The 23797-nt window shown below is 37.2% G+C and overlaps 1 protein-coding gene across 2 annotated transcripts in view; it reads right to left on the reverse strand.

Annotated features, from left to right (window-relative positions):
- Positions 1 to 15003, reverse strand: part of ANKFN1 (ankyrin repeat and fibronectin type III domain containing 1) — an 86060-nt gene extending 71057 nt beyond the window's left edge. For both annotated transcript variants that reach the window (XM_085523144.1, XM_032448272.2), the window contains exon 1: positions 14681 to 15003. The gene's annotated coding sequence lies outside the window, so the exon portion shown is untranslated. The remainder of the gene's footprint in view (positions 1 to 14680) is intronic.
- Positions 15004 to 23797: the final 8794 nt, after the last annotated feature.

Genomic DNA, 23797 nt, shown 5'->3' on the forward strand with positions numbered 1-23797 from the left:
AATCTTCATGTGCAGTAGGGCTCTGCAAAGCAACTAGGAACACAACTTTCAACCTAGTATATGTATACAGGCAGCAAAGAGATTATAAACTCATTATTTGTGCCAAAATCTTTTAGTCTAATGTACTATTTTGACATTAAAATACAAGGGAAAGATGTTCTTTGCAGATCCAATTAGAAAGCTGATACTAGACTTGCTACATAATTTGCTGTATCTGCACACTTAATGTCCTTCCTTAAAACTTTGGTGGGGCTTATTGTCATAACCAGGTAGGTGGGCTCGGATTTCAAGCAGTGGTTGTGCTTAAGAAAAAGCTAAGCATACAGATGGAGAAGCAGTGTGGAATACTGGATAACACGCTGGGTTTCAGAGTGAGGAGACTTCGTTTCTATTCTTGTTATACGACCGTGACCAAGTCGCTTCCTGTTTCTCTGACCCCTCCGCCCTCATCCATCATCTGTCCTCACAGCATACAGCAAGTTTTCTTTCTCACTTGCTGTATCTAATAAAATAGGGCCTTTAGCTGATCCTGTAACACAGAAACATACCTGTACAATACTTCTTGCCTATATTTATTAAGAGTTCTTGCCTACGTTTATGATTCAAGAAACAGCAATGTATAACCATCTAACCTACAAAACACATTACATTCATAATTCCCAGAGGCAGAGAATTCTTACAAATATGTGAACTATTCATGATTCCTATTTTGTTTCCTCTGTACTCTTTAAAGCTTCTAGGATATGTGTGATACAAAGATAATTTCAAACATTAATTACCGTACCTTGACTTACTTATTAAAGAATGTGAACTGTGCTCTTCTTTATACACATCTTGAAACCCACAATTTCCTATACCATAACTAGTATTCCTTTTTGGTTTTTGGTTTTGTGTTGTTTTGTTTTTTTTTTTTACATGGGCTTTGATTTTTATTGAAAAGACCATCAGGAATGGAGTGTTTAATTTTCTCAAACAATTTGTAACTTTTATTAACAATGCCAAAAGGGAACAGAAGTTATGCTCAAAGAAAAGCGAATAAAGACTGACTCAAAATTTTTATTACCACTTCCTAAGAATTCTGCACAATAAGAAAGACAGAGAGAAGAATATGAAAGAGCTTTTTCACCATTATCTGAAGACCAAAAATACAACTTTTATTACACATGCACATAAGTATCAGCTGCCACGCAGTCTTTTTCAAGCTACGTGCCAGCTCTGATCAAACCGTAGAACACCACGGATAACAGCTGGCAAATGTAACACACACTGCCTGGTTAAAGTTCATGTCATCGGCAGAGTGAAATGCATAGCGCTAAACCCTAAAATGTGTTTAGCATTCTGGTCTTAACCCTGGAAAGCATTAACCACATGATTTTCCTTAACCTCTCAGAAGTCTAAGTAGTTCCATTTAAAACAACGAGACTACTTAAATACTAAAAATTAAGTGCAAACTCAGGTAGGTTGCTGGGATGGGAGCAGCACACTTTGCAGATCCAGCCCCTCATTCACATCCTTGTTTTCAGCTGAATGCACTCAGATCAGCAGGCTCTGCACAGTGCCTGCTACAGCAAGCTACAGGGAACTGCAGAAGGACTCATTCTGGGTGAACACACTGCAAGAAGACTGGATAGATTCACATAACAGAGTCGAGTTGGTAATAGCAAGGTTAATTTTAGGTCATGTCTCTGATGTTAAAAATACGCAATGTTAATAACATTTTAATATGTCATGTTAGAGAAAATTATAAAATAAATGCTTTTGTGAAGAGCTCTGTTTCTTCAAATATACAGCTTTGAACAGAACTGAGAATAACAATTATCTTTTATCTGATGACAAATGTGAGAATAAAGGGATACAAACCTAAATGAATGTCAGATCTATGCTGAGTAATAAGGAGAAATATATATTAAATGTCTCTACATACACGGACTGTAACAAATAATCATCAGCCATCCATCTCTAAGATGGAATAAAGTATTAAAATTACTGCTACATAAGGAGACAACATAGAAGGATTTTGTCCTGTCTGCAACAGGGTGTCCTGGGGAGAGCTCTGTGTGTGTTGGTCTCCTCCCTCAGTGAGTCCAACACAACCTCAATGCAGCAGTGGCAATATGGACATACTGCTGAGTCAATCTGTGTATGCACAGCACCTTTCTGCCAGGGCTTTGAAAGTTCAGAATTCCTGAAAATAAAATAGTTCAAATTCTGTTTATACATCTTCAAAAAATTCCAAAGGGAAAATCATGCAAACTCATTGGTAAAAGTCATTATAGTTTCACATTTCTGACCATCGTGTCTTACGGTTTTAGTTTGGATAAGTACATTATAGGAATTACTAATTTCATACCTGAGATTAAAAAAAAGAAGAAAAAAGTATAATTGATCCTAAAATTTACTACTTAGGACCTCATTCAAGCAAATGTCGGGACTGGAAAACCCATAACAAAATCTCTTTTTAAACATGGCCTCTTTAGAACATAGGGCTATTTTACATGTTTGCATTTAAGAAGTAGAAAATAAAGCTCAGCACAGCCATTTAATGGGAACAATCTTAAGGCTTGTCCACACAGGAAGTAAAGCTAAATTAGCTGAAAGGTGTGAATTTAAAGTGCATTAAGCTAAAGTGAACTGCAGTCACTTTATTTCTCAATGAGAACATTCACACCAAGCTTTAATGCACTTTAACTAATATATTTTAAAATCATATCTTTAGTTAATTTGTCTTAACTTCCTGTGCAAACAACTCCTCTCTAGCACTTACTGAGAGCCACAATATAGATTGATGTGGATGTATTTATAAATATGCCTATTAACCTTAAGACTCCAAGTCAATAAAATTTGGGATATTAAATAAAAAGAAGAAATGTGTCCTTGAATGAACTTCCCAGCTCAATGAGAATCTCAACCACGTCATGAATTTAGCCCTAGATTGTATAAAACCATATTATGAATTCAGAGCCAGTTAAAAACAAACACCTGTGCACTGCAACTGATTATACTGTGAATTTATTCCTGAAACAAATGAAATGAAAATAAATAGAAAAGAAAGACAATTTTTACATACAGCGGTTGTATTGAGATTGACCAAAAACTGTTGAACATAAAAGGCTTATATTTGGTTTGGTTTAAAAAAGAACAAACAGGGACCAAAATCTTTAAAATGCTTTCTTTTCTGAAGGATGTCTTAAAGTGATAAAGGATGCCTCAAATTACCCAGGGAGAGCAAAACAACACTTTGCTTCAGATAACCTGCAAAATCAATGCTAACCATGTTTCTGCTGCCACTGCTCAAGCTAAAAAACCTTTTCAGAAGCAGCTTTTACAGACGTGCTTAACACCCATGGATGTTCATGGAGTAACAGAGCTCAACAAACCAAGGAACAATGGTCTAGCTTAACAGACAGTGTTCAAACACTGCTTCTGTGCTCTGCACACACCGAGTCCTGCTCCTAGGATTCTAGCTTGGAAACATAATGATGCTCTTTGCAAGAGCAAGGAAAAAAATTCTTTTCCAACCAGTCTGGCAGACTGATGCTGTGTGACCTCAGTACACAGGCAGCTCCGGATACATCCCCAAGTGCTCCCAGGGTTATTCAGCAGCCCTTGGTAGCTTCTCTGTCTCAAGACATTCATTTCTCTTCAGTAGCTGATAGACACAACACTTTGAGTTCAAAACGGAAAAATTAACAGTGTTGAAAACTCTTTTTTTACTGATGACTTCAATAATGGGACAGTGGCCCATGAAAAAGATTTTCTTTTAAAATGGGCTGATAAAACAGCGGTGATGATTTCTAAAGCATTAACTTTCTATAAAAACCTGATGTTGCTCAGTGTATGCCATCTCTTTCAGCTTATCAGTACACAGAAAGCTTGGCCTGATTCAGGCACTGGATGTTCTCATCTATTAAGTGATATACAAAAAAGCATTCATAGGAATGTTCACAAATGTTTTGAAATGTTGACTATTCCCAGAAAAAAATATATTTTTTTGTTAATTTACAGAAGGATTCCATCAGTTAAAACCTTCTTTAAGTGAACTGATATCTTTTATCATGGAATCAGGATGGCTTAGCCTAGCTAGGACCTTAAAGATCATCTAGTTCCATTCACCCCCCATGGGCTGGGCTGCCTAGCACAGATCAGGTTGCGCTGGCCCATCCATCATGGCCTTGAGAGCCTGAAGGGATGCAGCATTCTCAGTGTCTCTGGGCAGCCTCTGAGTGAAAACACAATTTGAGACAGTAATGCAAAGTGAGAGCATTGTATTAACACCAGTGGCAGAACTGTAACCATTTACAGTTCAGCAAAATGTAAGAAACTGCTGTTCCTGCTCAGGCATCCTGGTGCTGTGTACTGAGTGTTACAAAGCCTACTCAACCATGAAAGCATCAGGGTCCATCTGATATCTTTTTCTGACTGCAGACTGTTGCTTAGACAACACCCAGCCTTTACGCTTTGAATTTCAGATGCATACACTGATGCAATTCAATCTTCTTTTAGTTCCTCTCATGTTTTCTGATGACACCTAACTGGTCAGTGCATGTCTTATTCTTGAGCACTCTGTTTCCCACAGCTCAATTTTCTGCATTTTCTGCTGCTGGAGCTTTTAACTCAAGATTCATTTTCAAGATGAAAGTCAGTCACAAAATTAAACCCTCATAAACAAATAGAGAGGCTAACTGTTAAGCTGGGAGTCACACTGAAAGGCAGTAAGAATGTATGTGGCAAGTTGGTGCTGTTTGTTCCATAGCCCCCATTTGTGCAGAATTTTACTCCTTCTCTTCCTTCTCTTCCTTTCGAACATATTCTCCTCAAAGCCCTTAACTCTGGTGCATGCCATAGAATAAATCCAGAACAAAAAGCAGTTGCCTCTTTTGCCAACACCCCTGCACAAGCAGGTTCCCTTTCCAGGGACAGACTCCTGGTGTTCTGTTTGAGCAGTGGGTACACACCAGGTTGAGCCAGACAACTGATTGAAGATTGTAAGCAGAAACATATGGTCGTAATGTCATCCATAGATAGTTGAGCAACAATCCTGATCATCCCCATTTTACAAACTAACACATCACATACAGGAAAACCTTAAAATAGCAAAAAAAATAAGACAAAATGCACCTGAGACAGGTAGACGTATCTAATTCATACCATCAAGCCATAAGCTAGAACTTTAACATCAGTGATTATGCCTCAGACATTTAAATGGTTCTAAATTATAAGTCTAGCAGAAGTATTTTGCTAATAATAAGCTATTAATTCTGGCAGTTTCAGACTGTCTGAAGCTAGGTGTATAAACTGTAGCTGCATCAATCAGTGCTGTGTGTCTGGCTATTTCAGGCATTCCTTGTTAGTGCAAAGAAAGAACAGTTTGTGCACCAAGCACAACAGCAGCTGAGATTCCTGTTGATTGATAACTAAATGTGCCGTAGTGAAAATATGTTCGGGTAGAGCTGAAGAAGCAAGCACAGCAAAGACGTAATGGGGGCAGAGGAAGGAGAGAAGAAATTGGCCACAACAGGAAATTCCTTCTCATGAGTCTTCCAACTAGCTGACAAGATGGATTTCATTCCTGCAGGTAACAGTGCCTTTATATTTAATCTCCTACAACATGTAACCATGCAAATTCTCCACTACTCTATTTGCAAGCCCAGTTACCAAAAAATTATTCTTGTGCTTCAGTACCTTTCTCCTCTGTATCAGAACAGTTTCACAAACAGAACCCACTGATGTTAACGAAATGTAAGAAAAAGCATATATCTAGTGGGAGTTGAAGAATTCCTCATTAATGGTAACTGGGAAAATGGAAATTTCTGAAGTCTGAAGTGATGCCTCAAGATGCCTGTAGGATTTATCTACAGAGAATCAATGATTTTGCTATTTAAAATTGTCAGAAGTTCAGAGATATCACAAGATTAAAGCTGAAGAATCTTATTTTAAAGCTCTGAAATTCTAGCTAGGAAGAAAGGGGTATTTTCTGCTGTGAACATCAGCACAGTGTGATACGTGGTGTCAAGTAAAGATCAACTCGTTTGCCAGTTTGGTGAAAGCTTCAAACTTTGGATTCTCAGCCAAATGTCTCTCTGAACTTCTGAGCTTTGACAACCTGAGAAACAAGCTAGAAGTTACAGAGCAACAAATTTCCACCCTTTGCAAACTGTGAAAAATGAAAGAAAATAGCATAAAAATCTTAAAATGCAACAAATACTTATCAGAGAGGCAGCTAACCCTGAAATGGAAATGCCATGCAGTTAGCACTGTTAGAACACACTGAGGAAAGGACGACTCCCTGCCTTCATCTCACCTACCTAAACTGAATATACCTAAAATATCTCGGGAAATTGTTGTCCAAACACAGAAGAACTTTGAATCATTTTAAAATTGAATAATTTTAAGTTTTCTTGTGGTAATTGCTGGATTAAAGCCCATCTTTTCACAAGAAAGAAATAGGAAAATAAATGTATGGAATTACTTTTTGCCCTGGAAGACAAAAGGCTGGTAGGAACACTCTCCTATCCAGACAGGTCATTTCCAGATGACAGTCAAGCTTTCCTTCTTTTTCTAGCTCATGACTTTGAGCTTTTCTCATTTTTATTTCTCTGACATTATTTTCTCTAATCAATTGCGAAAAGCAAAAACAAAATGATGTGGCAGAGGTTTATGCACTTGAGAAATCACCCTCCTGCTGTGACAGCTAAATTAAGAAAATAATTTTTTTTTTTCTGTCTTTTTTCTGGGCAATTTCCATGTAAACTAGAAGGATACCATTCTCCATCCCATCAAGCCACATTATTTTTTGAGCAAAGAGCCACAGTATTCATGTATACAAAAGTAATTGTCTGGAATAAACTAAGAATGAATTCAGATTTATTTTTATTTCTTCAGCAGCTTGTTGCATGACCTAAACAAGGGGCATCACCCTACTGGTGAATGGAGTTAGCTCCAAGTTAGCTTCCTCTCTTCAACATGAACTGCTGCAAAGTAAATTCCAAGGAGCTGGGCTGGGGATGACTGCAGGGAGGCTCAGGTTGATGTGCTGTGTAGAAGTTACTACGGACACCTTGTCTTTCCTTCACTTAGAGGACTTGCTTGAAATAGTGAACCCCATTTGGGCACTTCACTTCAGTTAAGTTCTGGAACAACAGGTGAAGTTGAACAAACAAGAAAAATCTAGGCCAGCATTGGAAAATATCAGCTATGCATAAAGAATATGTATAAGGGCAGGATAGAAAGACAACAATCTGATCTTATTCACAGTGATTTGAATAAGAACTAGAGTTCCAAGTAACATTCAGAAAGGTTCAGGTTGTACATTTGTAAAGGCATGTCACCAGCCACTTGTGTGAAAGTTGCACTGCAGTACTGAACGTATTAAAGAACAGGCTAGATGGGAACGTCGAGTTGCAAAAGTACAACTCATCCTGTACTGTCAGGGGCTCCAAAATGTTCTAAACAATATGAAAAAGTTAGGGAATAAGGCATATTTAGCTAAAATATGGTACAGGGAATAAAAAGAGGTCCAAATTATTACATTAGTAGTACGGCAGTGTGAATAAAAATAGAAGTTAAAAAAAGTGCATTTAAGAAGGAAAGTGCAAATAAAGCATTTGCTGCATACAGTCTAGCATAGCGTTGAATGCTGCCTAGAAAGGATGCTGGTAACAGACTTTCTCTATTTTGTTATTTCCTTTTTCTCACCTGTCTCCATGTTTCCTATTTTGTACTGAAAAGCTTTCATTTGTTCTTTGCTAGAATAATCTTCTGCTTGCAGCAAGCTTGCCTGGTGCAAAAGCAGGTACAGGTGAATAAGACTTTTCACTGGAGGTAGTGAATTCATATAAGCCCAAGTAACGCCTGGTATGTCTGTGACCAGGGCATGTTTGTGAGACTGCATGTTTCTTGTAGCCTTTAGAAATCACTGAAAGTATCAACCACACCTTGTTAAGGGACAATATTTCATTACACTGAGATGGAATGACATGAAAAGTCTTCCCACCTTCCTCCTACACAGCAATCATTTAATTTTCATAGTGGTTAGCAAATACTTTAATTTTATCACTTCTTCCTGAAATGTCTGACCAGATGTGCCACATAAAAGTCATGTTCTAGACGAGGAAAAAGTAGGTAAAAATAGAATCTCGTTTTTCAAACCTCCTATACAGATTTGTCAGATGTTTATTGGTCTGTCTGCCACCAATGATTCTTTCAGACCTTGAAAACAAAAGCACAAAGCTGGTGACAGTCTATTTTTGTATTCCTGCCCACACAAGTTTGGTCATGACTTCTCTAAGGATGCATCGCTGTCCTCATCTGAACTTGTAGGAGATCCTCAGCATCCCCTTTTATGGACTGGGTATCCTTTATATATAGACAGATGGAAACTTGTTTTCTTCATTTTGCAGTCTGGATTGCAAATGGGTTTCCTCTGCTTCTGTCTGTTCATTTATTTCCATTTCCCTTTAATAAATTTGCATTTGTCTATGTAGGAAATAACTGCAAATTACACCGGGAAATGTATTTACAGCATATGAATTACTTTGCAGTAATTCCCTGTGTTAATCCACTCCCCATAATGCTGATTCTTAGAAAGTGGAATAAACTGTCCTTTGCTTGAACAAATCAATATCAGTGAATAACATTTAGATGCAAGACACAGAAGAGAGAATCCCATACATTTATCTCCTACTTGGCTATCTCTGACCTCAAAAGTACACTATTTTCTGGGACTAATTAGCCTGACAGATCAGGAGGTAATAGGCTAAAGTGTTTCTACTTTTCCCATTGCTATTACCCTGTAGATGCTCTCTCTCTAACTCAGTTCTTCCTTTGTTTCTTGAAATACATATACACCATCCTAACTCTTATATTAAGACACTGTTAACAGACTGTGAGGATGCTCACTGTAAATGGCATTTTCACAGCTCTACTGCTGTATACCTTGTGTGTAAATAGTCATAGGAACACAACAGCAGCAATCATTTAGAGAAACTCTTTTGCCATTGTTTTTTTTCCCCTTCAATAGAAAACAGAAAGAAATGCTGCTGTTAAATGGAGATTATAATAATGATGGGAGCTGTCTGGAACAGTAGTTATCACCAAGCTGTGGAACACCAGTGTCAAAATTAATGAAATTTCAGCTCCTACAACTGCTTTTTCCCTCCAACCTGTTTTTCTCTTGTATTACCCAGAACCTGGTATGCTCTCCAAAACTTCATTTTCCTATCATCTTACAGAGTTTATAAAATGCTAAAGCATCATGCCTACAGTGTGACATCACATAAAAATTTACAGCTCAGTGCAAGCTGTCAAAGGTTGCAACTCTCTGCCTCATGTATTATCTAAGTGAAACCAAGTTATTTTTTAATGTATGGCTGCAAAGATCACTTCTTTAACTAATACAAATTGGAGTAGTTCAATGGACTTTGGTAGTGTTTAAACAAGTCCAAGGTGAGGCTCCAGACCTACTCCTATAAACACAAAACTGCACACTTTGTTCAAAATCTGACCATGGAGGAACACTCAAAAGAGGCAGAAATAATGGGATACAAAGCATACCTTTTAAGAGAACATCCCAGAAAGCAGTGAATATAGAGCTATTATGACATTTGTTTTCAATCCTACATTGACCACAACAGTCAAGTTCAGATAGCATTGGTCTAAGCCTTACAACATTGTATTTAAAAAATTAAGGATCCTTTAGACACACTGCAGAGAGACATTCAGCTGCCAGCAGAGATGCTGCTTACAGAGCTTCTTTGTACCCAGTACCTCAGTGAAGAGCAATAGGATTAAACAAAAGGAATTATAAAATTGTGGTCACATTTAACTTAATCAACATTACCTAATTAGACATGGGATATTTTATTTTATAATATGTCAGCCCACTTGGTTTGCAAAAGCTCCTGACAACCAATCATCTGGTTTAAATTCCAGCACAAACAAAGTAAAACGCTATGTTGATTATTTTTAAAGAATAACTTTCTGGCTACTTATTAAATAAAAATTGAATGATTACCTTTCCTTGTGAGCCAAAAAGTATTGTCATACAAGACAGAATCCAATAAAAATGGCCAGTTCTTTTCCACATCCTTTTTTCAATGACCATACATCAAATTTTCCATATATAAAATGCCTCCTGTTATATATACTTTCCAAGAGGTACAAATGGCTAAATGGCAATTCTAGCTCAACACTAACTTCTGCACAAATTTGATATGCTTCATTATAACCATTTTTGAAATATAGTTACAATGTTAAATATTATTACAGAAACTTCTTTAAGCACTATAATCAGGCATTCAGTGAAGCATTTCAAACCTTTTCCTCTGCTTTTCAGAAGTGCATTGACCGCATATGTCAGCTTCCACAACATCTTGTTTTAGGCCAAATTTAGGACTTGAAATCCCTATCCATTTCAAGTGACAATCTGACCTAAAACTTAGTTTGGCTACAAAAAACATTGTGTTTCAGTCTGAGTATTTAGTGTTCTTTTCCCAAAGAATTTGCTACTTCCATGGTGATGCCTGATAGCTGTAGTATAATCTTGCACTGCCCAAAGAAGAGGCTATAGAATCCAGCCTATACAAGTAGAGATTTATGAAGTGGCAAATATTTGCTTGAGACAATTGCTGACCTCAAAGGAACATCTTCAGGAGAACAGGCATGCTGAGCGTTGCCATATGATTCACAGAGGGATTAGCTCTGAACAAAAGCTGCAGCAACTTTGTATTTAGAAGAAACTTGGATTCAGGTACATTTTCTCTGCTTGACTCCATGTGAAATTTAAATCCAAAGATCATTAATTTCGATACTGTCAGAATGGAAAAGGAGACATTAGCCTCAAAAGGTTTAGATAAAGGTGTTTTAGAATCCCTCCATGGATTTCTATCTTTCTCTGCTTACCATCTGCATTTAGGCAAGAATTTTCAACTCAAAACCATTTTATATGCATTTCTGATGAGCTTCTGGGGAAAGCAAGTTTAGATGTCAACTTTAAACTCATACAGAACTTCTAGACATTCCTACAAAACTCACTCCAAATATTCAGGGTTTACTACTGCAGAATGAGATCAATGTGTATCAAACTTGATGATACTTAACACATGGGCTTGAAGATGACACAAGATAGAAAATGAGCCTTTTTTTCAGCTCTTGGCTTTATCATTTTAGATCAAAGAGAATTTTTTTAGAGATAGAGAAGAACAGGCAGCGAAACTATAAAACAGTTATTTTGAAGACCATGCCACTTAACTTTTCTGCATCTGTCCAAAGTAATAGACAGGAGACTTAAGGATGAACCCATGAATACATCTATTAAAATTCAGAACAGCTTCCAGATAGTAGACTCTATAAACACCCATTTATGTACTTCTTCATAATTGCACTGGAACAGTAGAGGGAGAAGGGAAAATAAAGAAAAGATTCTAAGTACTGTGTGTAAGAATAAGGGAAGATTAAGTATGAAGAGGCAACACCTACAAACAAAAAAAGAAGTGAAATCAACTTTTCATAGAAAGGGGAAAAAACAACTACAGAAGCCCAGTGACCAGACAATTACTAGAGGCAATTGATCAGAAATTAGAGCATTAGGAATTAATACTTGCTTTCCATAGGGCCATCTGTTAAGCCTCTGGTGATAACACTAAAGTAGAGAGGAGAAATGTCTGTTAAATCTTCTCACACACATGGTATTTGTGAATTGGTTACAAATCTGAGGGCATGAAGGTGATAGATTTACCACATCTTAAAAACTAGAGTGCTCTTGTGGGTCTTCACCGACCTGGAACAATCTAAACCAACTGGTTAAGTGTTTTACAACAGCCATAACCTAACAAGGAGCATGTTAGTATATGCGACAACAATAATTGTATTTGGCTCAGTGATACAACATGACTAAAAGGGATGGCAGTGCAATGAAAGATTTGGGACCTCTATCAATATATGTTGGTACGTTACTTCCACTCTCTAGGTATGCAGCAAGATTTGCCAAGTAGGTGTTCTCAGAGTCAGTACTTAAACAATACAATTCCTACCATTTTCTAGCTTTCCCTAGAAAAGATGCTGATAAGATTTTACAGAACAGGATGCCCCCTGTCTACCTTCATGCAACAGCAACGTTTTTCAGCAATGGTTCAGATGAATGTTAATTAATTGCTAGGGGCAGCATCACACCAATCCTTGTTTAGGTACTAGAATACAAAAAGCCATGATGCAGGCACAAACTAATGTATGATTTACTTCTTAGCCAAAGGTACCTTCAAGAAGTTATGCCTGTTGCTCTTTTAATGAATAAATCAGACTGAAAAAGAGAAATACTCATATTGTAAGCCTTGCCTTTTACTTGGTGTTGAAAAATCATACAGCATACTAAACTGGTAAAATCCTGAAACTGAATCTGTGTGTGATTATCCATCTTACTAACAGCATGAAACTTATCCAACTTCTTGGCTGCCAGCTGCATAAATAAGCTTCTCTTAACTCTTCCTATGGGCCAATCATCATTCATTCATTTAATCTTTAAAACTAACATCCACTTTTTCTTCAGTTTCAGCTCACTTTATATATGTATCCTATGTGTGAAGCATCAAGACATGGACATAGGTGTTGGTAGCAATGTAATCCACTTCTACATCAAATCCTTACTTCCTGCTGTAAGATATACAGAACCTTTGTAGATTATTAGAGTTCTTGTTATTTACTTAGTTTCTGGGTGAAGTGATCCCTTAGTATTACTTCCTTGTCTCCAGCTTTCTGGGGAGGCTTCATGTACGTCTGCAGTACACTTCAAATGCTTGGATGAAAGGCACAGTATAACTACTGCTAATAGCAGTACAAACATTTCTTCTAAGTAACATAAAGTGCCTCTCAGTGGGTTATTCATACAGAATCACTAATAGTGGGCCTGGCAAAAGGACTGACATTTTTGTTTACTGGAATGAAAATCATTTGCTCGACAAGACTGGGAAAAATGACCAGTGAAGGAATATCATAGAACAGGACAACAAATGGAGATGGGAGAAACAATCAAGAACATTAATCTGTAATTAATTAATTTTTTTTCTTAAAAGGAAAATAGAATAAGAGTGATACAAAGGAGGTTCTTCATCTGTTACACAATACGCATAATGAATTGTAATTTGGAGCTCAGACTGCCTCCTAAGTGCTAAATATTTTAATCTTGTACTTTAGCTGGTATAAATGACTCCTGCAGAAACACTATTTGAAGTGGAGCATAAAAGGAGTGAAATAAAACCACAGAGAGAAAAGAGGAACGATTCATTTCAATTCTAATACATAATTGACTTCCTCATAAATCGCAAAATCTAACACTACTCATAAGGGTGCAAATACAGCAATTTTTCCTACTTTAATTGGAGTTAAGAGACAAATTCTAAATGACCATGGAAAAGGGAGTGTTATGACTGTTTTAACCTGTGATCATGTAGGAAAAGCTCTGTTGTATTGGGTGCCGTAAAAGTACATAGAAAGTGATATGTAGATGATTAGCATTACCAAGGTACAGAAGGAGGAGGATCGGCAGTACATTACTGACAGTGGATATCTGATGTATGACACTTCTGCAGCTACTCTGCACACATAGTTGCAATGACTGCTTTTTTTCTGCAGTAATCACAGTTGAAATAAGAGCAACTAAGTTGCCTGTACTGCTGAACACATTCACTGCGACACCAGGAAACCCATCTGTAGCTGTGGAAAAAAAGGAAGTCTGCATCCAAATGATCAGTATGCAGTACTATTTGTCAAATATGAACTCTAGTGCCTGAATTTCAATGCAAATGTGATAAAAAATTGTGATCAGGGGAACTCCATGCCTTAAATTAGGAAGAAAGGAGAGAGAAATTCATCTCTTATGCAACTCCCCCACAAAGTAACAGACTTAAAATTGGACAAATTTGGATGTTTCTTTGTAGATAAAATGGCACAAATGTACAGAGATTATACATGAAGGTTTTCAGCTGAGGTTGGCAAGATATATTGAAATCTGTAACACCTCAGGTACAGCAGAACAAGTGTTTACTTCAGTACACACAAAGATTTAAATCCATTACGATACAATAAGCTGCATTTCACAGAAGCACGGCTGCAACTTTACCAATGCTATATCTATTTTGAGGGAAATCAACTGCTCTGTTTCTGTTATTTATACATCATACTCAACTGCATATGTACACATCTCAAGTCTGTAATATCGTACCATGAAGAAAAGAAACTTGATCAATCTACAGAAAAGTTGAGTTACATCTTCAGTGAAAGATGAATATTTCATCCCAAATTCTTTATGTTATCATTAACTTCAGAAGCAGATATAATTTTGCCATGTAATACAGTATAATTCTGCAATAATTTACAGCCCTTTCAACATGCTCATGGTATAGAGTCCCCATTTAGTCAATGGGGGAGGAAAACAAATAGATTAGCTGACATGTCCAAGGCTATAAAGAAAGTCAGTAGCACACTAAGGACTAGAACTCTGTTGTGCCAGTGTTTTAAAGCCCTGAATTACTAAATGCAGACATACGATCTTAACAGTAAACAAGCATCACAGTAGTAACCCATTTTCAAATATACGTGCCTACTGGTAAGTGCTGGACACTTCTGGTAGCCAGCCAGTAAACTTTCCCCCTCCACAGCATGAACTCTGATTGTGTGCCAGTTCACTTACCCATGATTATCATTTTTTCTGTCTGATGAGTGTAGAACAATTGCCTTTCGAGCACTGGTTAGCTACAGCCGGAAGAACTGTTTTGCCTCCAGCCCAGCTGTCGGAGTCTCCATGCAAGATGCTGTGCAAAATGTTGAGTTAAAAGAAAACACGAGTAGGGGGAAAAGAGAGCTCTCTGAGAACCTCCACATGGTTCCTGTTGCTAAGGGAACCACTCCCTTTGTCTGCATAGGTTAAGAATGGCTGCTTCGTTTGGAATCTTTCTCTTAAGTACCGAAAACAGCATAACAATTTCAGGAAGAAAAAAGCCCTCCAGAGTATCTTATGACCAAAGAAAAAAATGAAGATGCTTAGGAACTCTAACACTAAAAACAGCTATTAACAGTTGATTTGGGTGACCCCAGGGAGGCTGTAGAACTCATCTGTGCCATCTGATGGGTGATACACCACTGCACACAGTTTAATTTAGTTATTGTAAGCAGCTATAGGGATTAGAGTAGCTGATTACAGCAAGATATATCAAGAAACCAGATTCAGTTTATTACTGCAAATGGAGAGAGTTCAATAGGATCAAATACGAGCTTTCAATCTGTAGTCAGTACAGACTAGGCTATTGCATCTCTGCTAAGCCATTGCTTCCATTGGCTCCTATAAAAACCCAAGCCAAAATCCCTAATGCTGTTCTCAGTGACTGTTCTCTGCTGCCTCAGCACCAGCACTGCAACAGCTTTGTTCCTCAACCCCAAATATTTGAGAATCTACATTTTGTACTGGTCCAAATCTATCAGTCCAATATAGCACTTGAAGCTAGGAGCCCCCACTTCACATCTGTATCCATCCCTGGTTTTAAGAAATATAATGGGAAGTGTCACATGTATCCACCTGAATAAAGGTGATTTATGTGTGAGTTTGTTGTCATATAACATTAAGAGCTAATAATAACTGTTGTGAAGGTTAGTACATCAGGGACAGTAACACCTTGAATCTAACCTCAAAACGGTTTGTTTGCAATAAGAACATCAGCTTCTGTAGGAAGATATATAGTAAAACACGCACTGCACAAAACAATGGTATCTCCCTCTCTCTTTGAGGTGACATGAAAAACAGTATCCCAGAATTCTGTACAATTACTTGTCTCTGCCTTAACATTACAGGGTAGAAATGGTCAAAGGCCTGAATCCAGATCCAAAATTTCAAGCATAGACTTATCTCAGCCCATAATGTGTCCAGAGAACAAGCAGAAAAAATTGTAAGATCATGTCTGAATGAGTAGACTAAAGTTCAGAATCATAAATAATGCACTTCTGTATGGAAATCAAATTTTTCTCATTCCGCCAGAGAGCAGTTGTGAGTGCTTGTGACAGTGGAGAGAGGTCAGAACTAGTTCAGTCTTACTGTAAAGAGCTGAGCTTCACTTTATGAAAGGTAGTTGAGGAATATCAGTGCCAGTGTTCTTCTATTTTCAGAAGAGCTGAGCTGATTTTTACCCCCAGCCAATTGCTCTTACAGAACACTAGTCAGATAACAGTATGAGACGACTTTGCTTATATACTGCACTCCAGCAGCAATTCTTTGACATAAAGGCCAGAAGAATTCAGCTGTCACTTCATTGCACATGTCGAATTGTATTTAAAGCATGATATGTGTTACTTCCCCCCTCCCTTTTTCCTCCCATCCCAACGAGTCAAATAAAGCAGTCAAGATTTCTTTGTAGAGGGGCCTTTCTGCTCTCCTTTGCAAAAAGATTAGGAGATTAGAGAGGGCAACTAAGAGTTCGATTTAGGGACACCAGAAAACACCCATGAGAGCACAGGTTACTGTTACATCATTTCTAGCAGTTAAAGTGAAACCAGGTTAAAAGCTTATGATTTTATTAATCTTAAAATTTCAGGGTATTAATTTGAATTGCTCAGTCCTATACGTATACACACATATCCTGTTTCCCTAGCTCCTTATTGCTAGGCCAGTGCCAAGGCTAATGCAAGCAAAGGGTACTGGGATTTGGAGCAGCCACAGTAAGGGAGATGACAGTTTTTAGGTCTGGACTAAAGTATCTGCCAACACACTCTGCGCCCACTTTCTTCTGCTGGTTGCAACCCATAGAGCCTTTATGAGCATTATTACAATGACAAGGGCAAAAATGTGCACATTTAGAAGATCTGAATTTAACTCAAAGCATTATAAACATCTTCAATATCCCAAATTAATCCTTAGTGATCCTAAAGTATATTTTATCCAATCAATTCACAAATACTTATGTACATAATACTACTATTAATACTTGAATGTTTTGCTGATCATTCCCACTTTCAGAATAAAATGGCACTGGAAGAAATATCACACTGAATTGGTATGAGAGAGACAAGGAGAGCATCAGTCCAGCTCTGCTACACAACATCCCCTTCCTTTGGCACAGAAATAGATTTTATCTGTTTAATAGCTATTTTAGTATCTTATACAGCAAAGATATTTTCTTGCTTTTAAGAATAATGAACATTTTCTTTTATTACAGAAGCAGCAGTTTTTTGGTGTGCTGGTAGCACATCTCAGACTTGATAACCACAGCGTCACCTTTTGCAGAACTAGAATTCCACTCAGGGACTTTTCTTTAATGAAGTAGGAAGAACTTTATCTATTACTACAAATCCCAGATTCTCAAAAGCTCAATTGAAAAATTAGCTACTTCAAGTACTGATGTTGTAAAGAGTCTGACTTTGTTATGCTAATCCAAGGTATTAAGAACAATCAGAAGAGGAATTCATTAATGGCTATTTGAATCAACTGTGTTTTGTCTCAAACATGAACACATCCCCCCTGTCAAAAATTAGCTAACACAGTGTGACTGAAGTTTATTTATGTACTTATGTATAACAAGCAACTGAACAGTTTGCAGTGCATGAAATGAGGCTATGGAAAAGTACACTACAGTGCTCCTGCTTCAGCAGCCACTCAGTTGGAATTTCAGTATATGTGCTTATTTTCAGTTTATTATTCCACAAATGACTATGAAACTCATTGCACTCTCTGTCCACAAACTAAGTGACCAAGACAAGATTGTATTCCTCATTTAATGTGGCTGAAGAGGACATTTAAAAAAAAAAAAAAAAGAAAGAAAGAAAGAAAACTATTTACAGAACTCTTAAATTATCGTCTTGTTTTGTTAAGTATGTGGACACCTCACCTGTTACAAATATACATCTTGGTATGCAGCGAGAAAGAGATGCAGATGAAGCTGCTGATAGTCTCAGTGTCAACAGCATAACATGCAGATTCATAGGAACCAGTATTTCCCTTGTAAGGAAAATTTTTCATATTCCTCAATTTTTTCAGTTACAACTTGGAATGAAAATTCCAACATGAAGAATTTTCCATAGGACAGTCATATTTAAAAGAACCTCTATGTAAAAGAAAAAAAAAAATCTTTACTTTGAATGAACTGACATGGATTTAAATGACCTGTGAGAGTATGTGTATGGTTGTATGTGCATGTATAGGGTTTCTTGTCCACTTTCGGGAGCCCAGACTCCCATCCTTTGTGGCAGACTGCCAAACAGGCCAGGAACGTGAAGAAACTTGACTTTCTGGCCCCATTCCAGGTGAGATGCCGGGGAGCTGAGAGCTGGGAAACCGGGTGAGCTGGCAGCAAACCAAGCACATTTCCATCAAAAATTTCATTGGAATAGACATTTTCATACAACGTGTTAGGTTTTGGTGAACTGGCATTAGCTGAGAGAAAAATGTTCCACTGGAAACTATCCAACTTTAATGTTATAGTACTGAGGTCTTGACACTTGGACCTCCTATTTTTTTTTATGCAGTTGAAAAAAAATATATATATTTCTACTTTCCAATGTCAAACATAGAGATAGAATATAGTTTATTGTGCTACTGGTTGTCTACAATTATTTGTCCCGATACTGTAAGGTAAGCCAGTTCTTCAGATCAGTAAGTGCTTCTATGTATGCTTCTATGCAGTCCCCTAAACACAGCCAGATATTGATCAAGATTCTTAAACCTGAGGAAGGCCAGACAAGCAACGCAATGTTTTGCCCCAGGATAAACCACCAGTTGACTAGAACTTTATATTTTATCTGACCTTTCTTTACCCAGTTAGGTTTGCATTGAGGTATTTATGGGGAAGAGAACATCTTTTGTACTGTTTGGACAGAATTTAGTCTTTTAGGAGAACATAATTCTTCTATTAAAATAACTAATGATAATCACACTGCTTTAAATGTTTTGCAAACAGATAAAGCCATGTAATCTGGCAGATACTTTTAGAATGAAATTCTGACCTTTTTCTCTTCAAATCAAATTATTCTACAGAAATCACAAGTGGGATAAATACAATAAGATCCTTTTAAACCTGAAGAGAAATGTTAGAATTAAAGATTTAATCAAAATTATCAAGTAAGATATCAAAAAACTTGTTCTGAGTCACAAGTGTGAAATTTGCTGAACTTACTGGAAAACTAGAACCAAATTCAGCCTTGTCACTGGTTGGATACAGCAAGACTATACAGTCTCTGCATGCTTAGCTTTTGAACCTGCTTCTCAGAACATTTATTCATATTAAGTCCCATTCAGGAAGTGATCTCGCTGGAAAATCTGAGCAAACAGCAGTACATGACTTTCTGACTCAAAAAACTAAAGAATATTCTTTTTTCCCCTTTCGTCTTCTTCTAAATGGATTTAGTGCTTTTGAATCAGATCGACAACCCTAAAGACTGAGGGTTGCTGTGCATGCACAAGAACCCAGCCATTTTCAGTGTCCTGACACATATGTATATTCACCCTGTATGATGAATTCAAATGAATTACAGGAAACCATGTTTGATAACAACCTTCTGTGGGGTTCTGAATTGGATTTGCAATTTGGCTATGTTAGCTGCAACAAGTTCATCCAAGTTAGGTGCACATGGGAAACATTTAACAGAGACTTCATGAAATCACCAGAGAAATGGGCTAGAAGGACAGCCTTCAACTTCACACAGTGTATAAGCTCTCTGTTGATGTTCACAAGGTGCAGAACAACGCCCACAGCAGTGCTGAGCTGTGTATTGTGGTGCTGGAAGGTGTCCTGAAATAAGTATACACTCTGGCATAATCTTTCTTACTCTTGCAACTCTGCAATGGGATAAGTAACTTTTCCCCCTGTAGTGACAGCTCAAATGAAAAACAAATGGAAATTGTGACTGTGTTCTGATATAATATTTAATAAAGAATGGTTTGCAGTCTCTTAGAGAGCAAAGGTGGCCATGGGAGGCACCATGGCAAAACTGAAAGAGATGCATAAAATGAAAAATAAATGGAACACCCAAGGAGGGAAGGCCCAGTTAAACTAAATTAATTTCCACTTGGTTTTAATACAAGAAAAAGAAATGTATTACAAGACTGCTGCAAATGATGAAAATCTACAAAAAAAGTATTTACACTGAATTGCAAAGGCACAGATCAGACCTGTGGATACATACTAAGCAATGTCTGAAAATGCACTTGAATTACTTCAGCCACTTGTAGAAACTTTATATGCATAAATAACAGCAAAGATTAATGATAACTCTGTGAGTGAAATGGTCCTATTCTAACTATTCCTTTTACAAGGAGGAAGTTTCTAATATTATCTTTAAGTTTTGTATAAACTCAAACTTATATTCGGAGAAGATTTACTCCATCATGCAAGATTTCTCCTCCCTATGTCTATGTCATCAAAGTACATATTTGCTCTGATATCTCTGGATATCATTGTCACATTCTCCTAATCCTCTGGATGAGACTGACTTGCTACAATCTCTTTTGTTGATATGATAAAGTTAACAGTAGTTACATTTTTACAAAAACCTGTACCTGGCTTTCGTGTTCTCTTCAATTTCATTAAGGCGGGTAAAGAATAAAATGAAACAACTTGACTACACGTCATCCAAAAACTATGACACACTCTTCAAATGTAAAAGCTTTAGAGAAGGAAAATTTGGGTGCTCCCATCAGTGAGAACACAGGGAATACTCCTCCTCCCTGTGTCTCACAAAGGCAAGAACTCCTAAAACTGAACTTCATCCACACCCATCAAAATGTCACTCAGCTGCTGATTGAAATATCCTTCATTCAAATCAGAGTGAGTGCCTTTAATGGCTACCCAAATGCCTGTCAAATTAAATAAGAAACAAAATGCAAATAAATTAGCATTCCTAGCTACTGATACACTATAAATATTTATGAGGAAAAAAAAAAAAAAAAAAAAAAAAGATGCTGTAATTTCAAATGATACCACAGGCATATTTTGTTAAAAATACGGTTAAGACAGTTATACATGCAATACTGTACTTTGCAATTTTTTTCCATTTCACATCACCATAATCACCTAATAAATATTTAAATGGACCCATTTGCTGTAACTATAAAAGAACCGTGTAAACTTGTTGTCATCTAGACACATAAGCCGCAGTGGAGTCAATGAATTTCAACAGTCACTTAATATTGCAAGCCACAAGCTACCTTAAACCTGCCAGCAACTGTCTGCCAGGAAGCTACTGTAGCACCACGGCTACCTCCTCCAACCCAGGACACGAGATTCATTATGAATGCTAGCATTGCTACTCTAATTAGGCCTGGGAGAGGTTTAACAACCATGCTACAGTCTTGCTGCTGACAAATATAAAAATAAAGCCTTGTTCAAATTAGCAGTGTGAAGTGAGAAGGCCTAGAAGCAGCAACTGTCTGACCAGTAGTGAAACAGTTCTAATCTATAGTGAGGTTATTTTGCTTCATAAACTGCTAGTATGTTACCTGCAGGAGGTCTCCCTGTAAAATGAATTATAGTAAGCTATATGTGATAATTAACCGTGCATTAGCAAATATCTAGAAACAGGGGGGCTCTGTTTTCTCTGTATTTTGACTAATAAAAGCATGAATTTGTTCAACAAATGATCATTTAGGTTGTGGAATGCTAAGCATATTGGAAGAACACAGTAAGCAATAGAATATTGTAGGTGGACTAACAGTTTCCTTACAAAAACAGGCTGTTTAATAGGCTGGCTCCATACTATGTTATTCACAGTACTAGAAACCACAGTGTTGGGAAGACAAATACAATATACATTTAAAATAATATAAACCTTGTACTCCTATTTACTTTAAAAATGCCATGGATGTGACAATAAAAAAAAAATCCATAAGCAAATGTTTATTTCAGAAAGACAAAATCCCAAATGACTCTTTCCAGATTGTAAATAGATAGTGAGGCAATGGGGATGGTCATCTTCTCTAGAGGGGAGAAAGTACAGCTGGGTTTAAAATAGTCTACATCATATGATTGCAAAGCAAGGTAAAAAAAATAATAAAAAATAAAAAAAAAAATCATATTAATTTCTTAGGTATAGTACTTATCACAATAAAAATAAAGTGGTACTATAATTTATTTTAGTTTCATTTACATTTTATGAAAACATACTTAACCATAATGCTTTACTGAACTGTTACCATACCAGCCGTATTCTTGGCTGTGAATCAGGGGTCAGAGCAACTTCAGCATATACAACTGGGCAATCTGTGCCTCTTTATTCATACTGGATGGACTGGAGCTCAAGCTTGCAAACATCACAAGCTGCAGCTCTTCTTACTACAAGTAATCTATCAGCTTTAACCTGATTCCACGTAGTAATGACTAATTGTAAGGTTTGCCCTTATCATGGGAAAATATGCCACTCCACAGTTACTGGGATTGAACAGCAAGAAGAGAAATTAATGACCAATTCTGTTTTAATTCATAATTATTAGCCTTCAAAAGACTCTGAAAACTTTAAAATCTTTTCAACACTGGAAGTGTTCTCTCACTAAATCTAAGATTGAGCCACAACCAGAACAGACCTCTCAGTTTTATCTCCTTGTTTTTTTCCAAGCAGCACAGATCTCATTTGCCCTATAGGAATAAGAACATCTAAGGTTCCAGACCTTTCATTTCAGCATGCTGGGACTATTTCAGTTGAAGTATTGGTTTCTGAGGTACAAGGTTATCGACAAGATGCCACAATTATCACTGTATAGCAGACATTCAGTCTTAAAGCAGGTCAGGATATTCAGAAAGGTGTTATCTGGAGAAAACTGAAAGGGTATGATTCTAGCATGCTGGGATATGCAGCCAAGAGCAAGAATGCTTCTCATTAGTTCCTTGCAGACTTCTTTTTCAATGCCAGTTTGATTCAATCAAAGGAAGCTGAAATGTTCTTTGCATTATATCCTCTACCTCCCAAACTTATCTCAGATTTAGTACTTATCTTCAAAATAACCTACAAAATATTTCTAGCATTTAATTCTGGAAATTAAAACACTAATATCCAAAACAAATGGGCTTCACAGAAACTGATTTTACGACACTTCACAACTTTCCCCTTAACTCATCAGTTAACTGTAAGTTAACTTTACACAGCCTACATCATTACCTACATCATTACCCCACAGGAACTACCGACAGTAAGTTTTCTCAGTGCCTGAATCTTCTTCTACTGCACAGCTGCCAGCACCTCTTCTCTCATGGTCTGTTTATGTAATCAGCAACATTAAGTTTCATTCAGAATAAACACTATCGATTCTTTCTCACCTTGAAATTCACCATTTCAGATGTAAAAAATGTCTTTTATAACTGAAAATTTGTCTTACTTCTTCTGCTCAAACTGTATCTGTTGGTCTAATCACACATCCCATCTTTTCCTTCAAATGACATGGCACTACAGGGATAGACAGGGATACAGACTTGGCTACACAATGGACTTTACTGCATTACATCAGGGGCACAGACTGGAAAGGGAAGGAATGTGGATGGCATCCTGCCTGCCAACTATCCGCTTTCCCCCAGTGACCAGGACATGTCTGCTCTCTCCATTTCACGTGTGCTGCTTTCCACTTCTTCCCAGTATCACAGCACTTTTCCCAAACTCTTGCAAAAACCCTCACTTTATGTTCATGGCTTTTTCCTCCTAAGACATTTACACATTGCTTGGTATTGGCTTTCAGATACCTACAGAAGTAATATTTTTGGCAGCTTGCACATGTACATATATCATGTACCTGAAACATTTCATTTTCTTATAGCTGAATTATTGCTGCCATCAAATTATAAAG

Source organism: Coturnix japonica, chromosome 23 (assembly GCF_054131305.1).
Source record: "Coturnix japonica strain WE chromosome 23, WE-NBRP24, whole genome shotgun sequence".
Taxonomy (NCBI): domain Eukaryota; kingdom Metazoa; phylum Chordata; class Aves; order Galliformes; family Phasianidae; genus Coturnix; species Coturnix japonica.